Source organism: Oncorhynchus nerka, linkage group LG24, assembly GCF_034236695.1.
Source record: "Oncorhynchus nerka isolate Pitt River linkage group LG24, Oner_Uvic_2.0, whole genome shotgun sequence".
NCBI classification, from domain to species: domain Eukaryota; kingdom Metazoa; phylum Chordata; class Actinopteri; order Salmoniformes; family Salmonidae; genus Oncorhynchus; species Oncorhynchus nerka.
Window position 1 is genome coordinate 11604496 of NC_088419.1, and position 12385 is coordinate 11616880.

Below are 12385 nucleotides of genomic sequence, written 5' to 3' on the forward strand. Positions count from 1 at the left end.
GGGGTGAAACTATCAGATAGATAGATAGATAGATAGATAGATAGATAGATAGATAGATAGATAGATAGATAGATAGATAGATAGATAGATAGATAGATAGATAGATAGATAGATAGATAGATAGATAGATAGATAGACAACTTGAAAAGAAGAGTGACTTTATACTTGGATGAAAGTGTTTTCCTTTCAGTCCTCACATTATTAAGAGAGAGCAGGTTATTATTATTATCCCTATTGCTCAGTGCATCACCGTGCCAACACTGTGCCCCGCCCACCTCATTATAGACCATGCAAATTCTCCCAGGAGTATATCTCTTCTCCTTCTCTTCTCCTTCTCCACAGGTACAACTCTCTGGGGTCCCTCGCTTTTCATTTTCCACTCCTCTCCTCTGCCAACTCTCGCTCTATCTCCCCTCCTTTCATGTAGTTCCCACTACCTTCCCCTTACATCCCTCCCTCCCTCCCTCCCTCCCTCCCTCCCTCCCCCTCCCTCCCTCCCTCCTTCTGTCCCATTTTACTTCACTTCACTTTGGTGATGCACTCCCTCCCTTTACCTCCCCCTCCCTCCACCTCCCCCACCTCCCTCCCTTTACATCACTCCCTACCTTTACCTCCCTTTACCTCCCTCCCTCCATCCCTCAATCCTTCTTTACTCTCACCTTCCATCTGCCAGTTTTATTTTGAAGTCACAGCCCACAACAGATATTCAATAGTAATGAGATGTTATTGAGATATTAATGAGATGATAATGGTATGTTAATGATCTGTTAATGAGATGCCTTTTGAATTTTTGGGCTCCTTTTAGATCTCTCTCACTTCGTTAATGATAAGCTGTGTGTGTGTGTGTGTGTGTGTGTGTGTGTGTGTGTGTGTGTGTGTGTGTGTGTGTGTGTGTGTGTGTGTGTGTGTGTGTGTGTGTGTGTGTGTGTGTGTGTGTGTGTGTGTGTCATGGTGACGGTCTTTTCCTGTCCCCGGTAATGTCCCTTCACTGAGCTGGGGCAGAGATGGGGTTGGGGAACGGGGTAGTAGTGGACGGGGTAGTAGTGGACGTGGTAGTAGAGGAAGAAATAGCAGAGGAAGGGGTAGTGGAGGACGGGGGTAGTAGGGGATGGGGTAGTAGAGGATGGGGTAGTAGAGGACGGGGTAGTAGAGGACGGGGTAGTAGAGGCGGGGTAGTAGAGGACGGGGTAGTAGGGGACGGTGTAGTAGAGGACGGGTAGTAGTAGAAGGGGTAGTAGAGGACGGGGTAGTAGTAGAGGAAGGGGTAGTAGAGGACGGGGTAGTAGAGGAAGGGGTAGTAGAGGACGGGGTAGTAGAGGACGGGGTAGTAGAGGACGGGGTAGTAGAGGAAGGGGTAGTAGAGGACGGGGTAGTAGAGGACGGGGGTAGTAGGGGACGGGGTAGTAGAGGACGGGGTAGTAGAGGAAGGGGTAGTAGAGGACGGGGTAGTAGAGGACAGGGTAGTAGAGGAAGGGGTAGTAGAGGACGGGTAGTAGGGGATGGGGTAGTAGAGGATGGGGTAGTAGAGGACGGGGTAGTAGAGGATGGGGTAGTAGAGGACGGGGTAGTAGAGGAAGGGGTAGTAGAGGACGGGGTAGTAGAGGATGGGGGTAGTAGAGGACGGGGTAGTAGAGGATGGGGTAGTAGAGGACGGGTAGTAGAGGACGGGGTAGTAGGGAACGGGGTAGTAGCCTAATCAGAGGCCTCATTCTCTGGGTCTCATTACACGACAGACAGCTGGCTGGTAGACTGCTGTAGACTGGTCCTCTCCTCCTCAGACTGCCTCTATCCTCTGTCTACTCCCTGCTGGGGCTTCATTTAACTATTCTATTTAATCGTCCCTTCAAATGATGTTGCATCGAGGGATTAAGGTTTCATGTGAGGAGAACAGGCCCACTGCAGGTGACACATCCACCTCCTCTCTCTCTCTCTCTCTGTGTCTCTCTCTCTCTGTCTCTCTCTCTCTCTCTCTCTCTCTCTCTCTCTCTCTCTCTATCTTTTCCAGATTTGAATTGATTTCTCCCCCCCCCATTCCTGAAGAAGTTCCTGATCAAAACAAGACCCTATCTCCTCTCTTACCTGCTAGGGGGTCTCCAGGGTCGCTGCTGTCACCTGCCCTGTGTCAGAGAGACATGAGCATAGCTCTATCCCACCATTCCTCCTTCTTTCTTTTACCCCACATCCTCTCAGATCACTCTGGGTATTCATTCCTTGGAGGAATACTCTCTGCTCTTCTCTATCCTTTGGTTTACAGATTCTCAAAGGTGTGTCAGCCTCCTTTATTCCAGCCCCCGCCTCATCCTCCTACTCATCCCAGCCCCCGCCTCATCCTCCTACTCATCCCAGCACCCTCCTCATCCTCCTACTCATCCCAGCACCCTGCTTATCGCAGCTCCCTCCTCAACCCAGCCCCCTCCTCATCCCAGCCCCTTCTCATCCATCTTATCCCAGCCCCTTCCTCATTCCAGCCCCCTCCTCATCCTCCTCATCCCAACCCCCTCCTCATCACAGCCCTTCCTCATCCTCCTCATTCCAACCCCCTCCTCATCCTCCTCGTCCCAGCCCCTCCTCATCCTCCTCAAACGAACCCCTCCTCATCCTCCTCATCCTCTTCATCTGCTTTCCTTCCTTCCCCCCTGCCTGCTTGTTCATATGCAGAGGAGGGGAACGCTGCAGCGGCAGCAGCATCCTTAGCAGCAAGGCACACTACAACATCCTTAGCAGCAAGGCACACTACAATATCCTTAGCAGCAAGGCACACTACAACATCCTTAGCAGCAAGGCACACTACAACATCCTTAGCAACAAGGCACACTACAACATCCTTAGCAGCAAGGCACACTACAACATCCTTAGCAGCAAGGCACACTACAACATCCTTAGCAGCAAGGCACACTACAACATCCTTAGCAGACAACATCCTTAGCAGCAAGGCACACTACAACATCCTTAGCAGCAAGGCACACTACAACATCCTTAGCAGCAAGGCACTACAACTAGCAGCAACAACATCCTTAGCAGCAAGGCACACTACAACATCCTTAGCAGCAAGGCACACTACAACATCCTTAGCAGCAAGGCACACTACAACATCCTTAGCAGCAAGGCACACTACAACATCCTTAGCAGCAAGGCACACTACAACATCCTTAGCAGCAAGGCACACTACAACATCCTTAGCAGCAAGGCACACTACAACATCCTTAGCAGCAAGGCACACTACAACATCCTTAGCAGCAAGGCACACTACAACATCCTTAGCAGCAAGGCACACTACAACATCCTTAGCAGCAAGGCACACTACAAAAGAGCCCATCTCTGACGGTAAGCATCAAGAGGGCGTTGACAGAATAAGGGCGTCGGTGAGATTATGATCTGAGATGAGAGAGAGATGCTCGACTCTTTTTCTTTTACCTCCAAGGATAAATCAAGCCAGTCGTTTGACACATGTCGACTGATGGCGTCTTCTGACTGGGGTGGCACACATATGCATAGACTCCCCCACTCACACACACAGACACACACACTTCTGCCTTCTAATCGCTAATCCTCCTGAGAGCTAGGGCTCCTTTCCTCTCCGTCTTTCCTTTCTTCCTTGACAACGCCTCAACAACACCTCGCCACCCTCCCTAGCGATTTACATTTCAAAACATCTGACGGTCCCATAAAAAAAAACGGTCAATAAACGAGGCCCCTCTTTCATCAGCCAACCTCACACCGTGCCGAGGCACTGGTTACGTTCCCTAGGTGGTGCACTACTGTTGACCAGGGCCCATAGCTACTGATATAAAGACGCAGGCAATACAGCACAGTGTCAATGATTAAAGGGGTGTGTGGTAGTGAATTTAGAGAGGCCATTGAATCGTTAGTTGGTTTGCATGTTATGTTCTCCGGATCCTCCTGTCCTTGCTCTTATCGTATGTTTATTATCTGGAGGGGGGGGGGGGGCAGCAACACTTTGCACTGCCTAGCACTGACACACTGGACACCCACGTAGCCCAGTGGGGGCACCAGTTCCGGGGCTCCATGCATCTGTCATCGATGTCTATTTAAAAAAAATATATATATATACAGTACCAGTCAAAAGTTTGGACACATTCAAGGGTTTTCTTTATTTTTTACTGTTTTCTACATTGAAGAATTGTAGTGAAGACACCAAAACTATGAAATAGTTGGAATCATATAGTAACCAAAAAAGTGTTACACAAATCAAAATAGATTTTAGATTTTAGATTCTTCAGAGTAACCACACTTTGACTTGATGACAGCTTTGCACACTCTTGGCATTCTCTCAACCAGCTTCATCTGGAATGCTTTTCCAACAGCCTTGAAAGACTTCTCACATATGTTGAGCACTTTTTTGCTGCTTTTCCTTCACTCTGTGGTCCAACTCATCCCAAACCATCTCAATTGGGTTGAGGTTGGGTGATTGTGGAGGCCAGGTCATCTGATGCAGCACTCCATCACTCTCCTTCTTGGTCAAATAGTTCTTACACAGCCTGGAGTTGTGTTGGGTCATTGTCCTGTTGAAAAACAAATAACAGTCCCACTGAGCGCAAACATGATGGGATGGACTATCGCTGCAGAATGCTGTGGTAGCCATGCTGGTTAAGCGTGCCTTGAATTCTATATAAATCACTGACAGTGTCACCTGCAAAGCACCCCCACACCATCACACCTCATCCTCCATGCTTCACGGTGGGAACCGCACATGCAGAGAACATCTATTCACCTACTCTGCATCTCACAAAGACACAGCGGTTGGAACCAAAAATCTCAAATTTGGACTCATCAGACCAAAGGACCGATTTCTACCAGTCTAGTCTCCATTGCTCATGTTTCTTGGCCCAAGCAAGTCTCTTCTTATTATTTGTGTCCTTTAGTAGTGGTTTCTTTGCAGCAATTCGACCATGAAGGCCTGATTCACACAGTCTCCTCTGAACAGTTGATGTTGAGATGTATCTGTTACTTCATCTATTTGGGCTGCAATCTGAGACTGGTAACTCAAATGAACTTCTCCTCTGCATGAGATATTTCTGGGTCTTTCATTCCTGTGGCGGTCCTCGTGAGAGCCAGTTTCATCATAGCGCCTGATGGTTTTTGCGACTGCACTTGAAGAAATGTTCAAAGTTCTTGAAATGTTGTGTATTGACTGACCTTCATGTTTTAAAGTAATGATGGACTGTCATTTTTCTTTGCTTATTTAAGCTGTTCTTGGGGCTATAGGGCTATCTTCTGTATAGCACCCCTAGCTTGGCACAACACAACTGACTAAATGCATTAACAAGGAAAGAAATTCCACAAATTAACTTTTAACAAGGCACACCTGTTAATTGAAATGCTTTCCCGGTGACCACATCATGAAGCTGGCTGAGAGAATGCCAAGAGTGTGCAAAGCTGTCTACAAGGCAGAGGGTGACCACCTCATGAAGCTGGCTGAGAGAATGCCAAGAGTGTGCAAAGCTGTCTTCAAGGCAGAGGGTGACCACCCCCTGAAGCTGGCTGAGAGAATGCCAAGAGTGTGCAAAGCTGTCTTCAAGGCAGAGGGAGACCACATCATGAAGCTGGCTGAGAGAATGCCAAGAGTGTGCAAAGCTGTCATCAAGGCAGAGGGTGGCTACTTGCAAAAAATCTCAATTGTAAAAATATATTTTGATTTGTTTAACACTTTTTTGGTTACTACATGATTCCATATGTGTTATTTCATAGTGCTGATGTCTTCACTATTGTTCTACAATGTAGAAAATAATAAAAATACAAATAAACCCTGGAATGAGTTTGGACTGGTAATGTGTATTTTGACAGTAACCCTCCAAAAAGTAATTCATAAGATGTTTTAATGTCCATCGGTACTAGGAAGTATTTGTTTCTTGGACTTATCCCTATTCCCAATTCCATCCATAGACCCAGTGCCGGGATATCAAACTCAATAAGTCCTTGTTCCCTCCATAGAACTCAAATTAACATGATGACGTAGGTCGACTGCCTTGGTCTACCCAAAACCATAATTTTACTCTAAATTAACCAGCTCTCGAGGGAGAGAATCATTTAACATTTGACCAACGAACCCTCACCCCCATAATCATATCAAAGATATCAACTCGAGGTGTAAAATAGCTTGATCATTCAAATTACTATTTAATTATACAGTACATTGACATATAATTGTATTATACACGCTTGGTATGTAACCCATCACACCCCCATTTTACTGTAATTACATAGGAAGGAGAAGCATGCTGTATTTACATAGGAAGGAGAAGCATGCTGTAATTACATAGGAAGGAGAAGCATGCTGTAATTACATAGGAAGGAGAAGCATGCTGTAATTACATAGGAAGGAGAAGCATGCTGTAATTACATAGGAAGGAGAAGCATGCTGTATTTACATAGGAAGGAGAAGCATGCTGTAATTACATAGGAAGGAGAAGCATGCTGTAATTATAGGAAGGAGAAGCATGCTGAGGAAGCATGCTGTAATTACATAGGAAGGAGAAGCATGCTGTAATAGCTGTAATTACATAGGAAGGAGAAGCATGCTGTAATTACATAGGAAGGAGAAGCATGCTGTAATTACATAGGAAGGAGAAGCATGCTGTAATTACATAGGAAGGAGAAGCATGCTGTAATTACATAGGAAGGAGAAGCATGCTGTAATTACATAGGAAGGAGAAGCATGCTGTAATTACATAGGAAGGAGAAGCATGCTGTAATTACATAGGAAGGAGAAGCATGCTGTAATTACATAGGAAGGAGAAGCATGCTGTAATTACATAGGAAGGAGAAATGCATGCTGTAATTACATAGGAAGGAGAAGCATGCTGTAATTACATAGGAAGGAGAAGCATGCTGTAATTACATAGGAAGGAGAAGCATGCTGTAATTACATAGGAAGGAGAAGCATGCTGTAATTACATAGGAAGGAGAAGCATGCTGTAATTACATAGGAAGGAGAAGCATGCTGTAATTACATAGGAAGGAGAAGCATGCTGTAATTACATAGGAAGGAGGAGAAGCATGCTGTAATTACATAGGAAGGAGAAGCATGCTGTAATTACATAGGAAGGAGAAGCATGCTGTAATTACATAGGAAGGAGAAGCATGCTGTAATTACATAGGAAGGAGAAGCATGCTGTAATTACATAGGAAGGAGAAGCATGCTGTAATTACATAGGAAGGAGAAGCATGCTGTAATTACATAGGAAGGAGAAGCATGCTGTAATTACATAGGAAGGAGAAGCATGCTGTAATTACATAGGAAGGAGAAGCATGCTGTAATTACATAGGAAGGAGAAGCATGCTGTAATTACATAGGAAGGAGAAGCATGCTGTAATTACATAGGAAGGAGAAGCATGCTGTAATTACATAGGAAGGAGAAGCATGCTGTAATTACATAGGAAGGAGAAGCATGCTGTAATTACATAGGAAGGAGAAGCATGCTGTAATTACATAGGAAGGAGAAGCATGCTGTAATTACATAGGAAGGAGAAGCATGCTGTAATTACATAGGAAGGAGAAGCATGCTGTAATTACATAGGAAGGAGAAGCATGCTGTAATTACATAGGAAGGAGAAGCATGCTGTAATTACATAGGAAGGAGAAGCATGCTGTAATTACATAGGAAGGAGAAGCATGCTGTTACATAGGAGGAGAAGCATGTAATTACATAGGAAGGAGAAGCATGCTGTAATTACATAGGAAGGAGAAGCATGCTGTAATTACATAGGAAGGAGAAGCATGCTGTAATTACATAGGAAGGAGAAGCATGCTGTAATTACATAGGAAGGAGAAGCATGCTGTAATTACATAGGAAGGAGAAGCATGCTGTAATTACATAGGAAGGAGAAGCATGCTGTAATTACATAGGAAGGAGAAGCATGCTGTAATTACATAGGAAGGAGAAGCATGCTGTAATTACATAGGAAGGAGAAGCATGCTGTAATTACATAGGAAGGAGAAGCATGCTGTAATTACATAGGAAGGAGAAGCATGCTGTAATTACATAGGAAGGAGAAGCATGCTGAGGAAGGAGAAGCATGCTGTAATTACATAGGAAGGAGAAGCATGCTGTAATTACATAGGAAGAAGAAGAGAAGCATAGGAAGGAGAAGCTGTAATTACATAGGAAGGAGAAGCATGCTGTAATTACATAGGAAGGAGAAGCATGCTGTAATTACATAGGAAGGAATGCTGAGAATGCTGTAATTACATAGGAAGGAGAAGCATGCTGTAATTACATAGGAAGGAGAAGCATGCTGTAATTACATAGGAAGGAGAAGCATGCTGTAATTAAGGAGAAGCATGCTGTAATTACATAGGAAGGAGAAGCATGCTGTAATTACATAGGAAGGAGAAGCATGCTGTAATTACATAGGAAGGAGAAGCATGCTGTAATTACATAGGAAGGAGAAGCATGCTGTAATTACATAGGGAAGGAGAAGCATGCTGTAATTACATAGGAAGGAGAAGCATGCTGTAATTACATAGGAAGGAGAAGCATGCTGTAATTACATAGGAAGGAGAAGCATGCTGTAATTTAGGAAGGAGAAGCATGCTGTAATTACATAGGAAGGAGAAGCATGCTGTAATTACATAGGAAGGAGAAGCATGCTGTAATTACATAGGAAGGAGAAGCATGCTGTAATTACATAGGAAGGAGAAGCATGCTGTAATTACATAGGAAGGAGAAGCATGCTGTAATTACATAGGAAGGAGAAGCATGCTGTAATTACATAGGAAGGAGAAGCATGCTGTAATTACATAGGAAGGAGAAGCATGCTGTAATTACATAGGAAGGAGAAAGATGCTGTAATTACATAGGAAGGAGAAGCATGCTGTAATTACATAGGAAGGAGAAGCATGCTGTAATTACATAGGAAGGAGAAGCATGCTGTAATTACAGAAGCATGCTGTAATTACATAGGAAGGAGAAGCATGCATGCTGTAATTACATGCTGTAATTACATAGGAAGGAGAAGCATGCTGTAATTACATAGGAAGGAGAAGCATGCTGTAATTACAAGGAAGGAGAAAGCATGCTGTAATTACATAGGAAGGAGAAGCATGCTGTAATTACATAGGAAGGAGAAGCATGCTGTAATTACATAGGAAGGAGAAGCATGCTGTAATTACATAGGAAGGAGAAGCATGCTGTAATTACATAGGAAGGAGAAGCATGCTGTAATTACATAGGAAGGAGAAGCATGCTGTAATTACATAGGAAGGAGAAGCATGCTGTAATTACATAGGAAGGAGAAGCATGCTGTAATTACATAGGAAGGAGAAGCATGCTGTAATTACATAGGAAGGAGAAGCATGCTGTAATTACATAGGAAGGAGAAGCATGCTGTAATTACATAGGAAGGAGAAGCATGCTGTAATTACATAGGAAGGAGAAGCATGCTGTAATTACATAGGAAGGAGAAGCATGCTGTAATTACATAGGAAGGAGAAGCATGCTGTAATTACATAGGAAGGAGAAGCATGCTGTAATTACATAGGAAGGAGAAGCATGCTGTAATTACATAGGAAGGAGAAGCATGCTGTAATTACATAGGAAGGAGAAGCATGCTGTAATTACATAGGAAGGAGAAGCATGCTGTAATTACATAGGAAGGAGAAGCATGCTGTAATTACATAGGAAGGAGAAGCATGCTGTAATTACATAGGAAGGAGAAGCATGCTGTAATTACATAGGAAGGAGAAGCATGCTGTAATTACATAGGAAGGAGAAAGCATGCTGTAATTACATAGGAAGGAGAAGCATGCTGTAATTACATAGGAAGGAGAAGCATGCTGTAATTACATAGGAAGGAGAAGCATGCTGTAATTACATAGGAAGGAGAAGCATGCTGTAATTACATAGGAAGGAGAAGCATGCTGTAATTACATAGGAAGGAGAAGCATGCTGTAATTACATAGGAAGGAGAAGCATGCTGTAATTACATAGGAAGGAGAAGCATGCTGTAATTACATAGGAAGGAGAAGCATGCTGTAATTACATAGGAAGGAGAAGCATGCTGGAAGGAGAAGCATGCTGTAATTACATAGGAAGGAGAAGCATGCTGTAATTACATAGGAAGGAGAAGCATGCTGTAATTACATAGGAAGGAGAAAGCATAGGAAGGAGAAGCATGATAATTACATAGGAAGGAGAAGCATGCTGTAATTACATAGGAAGGAGAAGCATGCTGTAATTACATAGGAAGGAGAAGCATGCTGTAATTACATAGGAAGGAGAAGCATGCTGTAATTACATAGGAAGGAGAAGCATGCTGTAATTACATAGGAAGGAGAAGCATGCTGTAATTACATAGGAAGGAGAAGCATGCTGTAATTACATAGGAAGGAGAAGCATGCTGTAATTATGCTGTAATAGGAAGGAGAAGCATGCTGTAATTACATAGGAAGGAGAAGCATGCTGTAATTACATAGGAAGGAGAAGCATGCTGTAATTACATAGGAAGGAGAAGCATGCTGTAATTACATAGGAAGGAGAAGCATGCTGTAATTACATAGGAAGGAGAAGCATGAAGGAGAAGCATGCTGTAATTACATAGGAAGGAGAAGCATGCTGTAATTACATAGGAAGGAGAAGCATGCTGTAATTACATAGGAAGGAAGGAGAAGCATGCTGTAATTACATAGGAAGGAGAAGCATGCTGTAATTACATAGGAAGGAGAAGCATGCTGTAATTACATAGGAAGGAGAAGCATGCTGTAATTACATAGGAAGGAGAAGCATGCTGTAATTACATAGGAAGGAGAAGCATGCTGTAATTACATAGGAAGGAGAAGCATGCTGTAATTACATAGGAAGGAGAAGCATGCTGTAATTACATAGGAAGGAGAAGCATGCTGTAATTACATAGGGAGGAGAAGCATGCTGTAATTACATAGGAAGGAGAAGCATGCTGTAATTACATAGGAAAGGAGAAGCATGAAGCATGTAATTACATGTAATTACATAGGAAGGAGAAGCATGCTGTAATTACATAGGAAGGAGAAGCATGCTGTAATTACATAGGAAGGAGAAGCATGCTGTAATTACATAGGAAGGAGAAGCATGCTGTAATTACGTAGGAAGGAGAAGCATGCTGTAATTACATAGGAAGGAGAAGCATGCTGTAATTACATAGGAAGGAGAAGCATGCTGTAATTACATAGGAAGGAGAAGCATGCTGTAATTACATAGGAAGGAGAAGCATGCTGTAATTACATAGGAAGGAGAAGCATGCTGTAATTACATAGGAAGGAGAAGCATGCTGTAATTACATAGGAAGGAGAAGCATGCTGTAATTACATAGGAAGGAGAAGCATGCTGTAATTACATAGGAAGGAGAAGCATGCTGTAATTACATAGGAAGGAGAAGCATGCTGTAATTACATAGGAAGGAGAAGCATGCTGTAATTACATAGGAAGGAGAAGCATGCTGTAATTACATAGGAAGGAGAAGCATGCTGTAATTACATAGGAAGGAGAAGCATGCTGTAATTACATAGGAAGGAGAAGCATGCTGTAATTACATAGGAAGGAGAAGCATGCTGTAATTACATAGGGAGGAGAAGCATGCTGTAATTACATAGGAAGGAGAAGCATGCTGTAATTACATAGGAAGGAGAAGCATGCTGTATTTACATAGAACGGAGAAGCATGCTGTAATTACATAGGAAGGAGAAGCATGCTGTAATAGCTGTAATTACATAGGAAGGAGAAGCATGCTGTAATTACATAGGAAGGAGAAGCATGCTGTAATTACATAGGAAGGAGAAGCATGCTGTAATTACATAGGAAGGAGAAGCATGCTGTAATTACATAGGAAGGAGAAAGCATGCTGTAATTACATAGGAAGGAGAAGCATGCTGTAATTACATAGGAAGGAGAAGCATGCTGTAATTACATAGGAAGGAGAAGCATGCTGTAATTACATAGGAAGGAGAAGCATGCTGTAATTACATAGGAAGGAGAAGCATGCTGTAATTACATAGGAAGGAGAAGCATGCTGTAATTACATAGGAAGGAGAAGCATGCTGTAATTACATAGGAAGGAGAAGCATGCTGTAATTACATAGGAAGGAGAAGCATGCTGTAATTACATAGGAAGGAGAAGCATGCTGTAATTACATAGGAAGGAGAAGCATGCTGAGGAAGGAGAAGCATGCTGTAATTACATAGGAAGGAGAAGCATGCTGTAATTACATAGGAAGGAGAAGCATGCTGTAATTACATAGGAAGGAGAAGCATGCTGTAATTACATAGGAAGGAGAAGCATGCTGTAATTACATAGGAAGGAGAAGCATGCTGTAATTACATAGGAAGAGAGAAGTAATTACATGCTGTAATTACATAGGAAGGAGAAGCATGCTGTAATTACATAGGAAGGA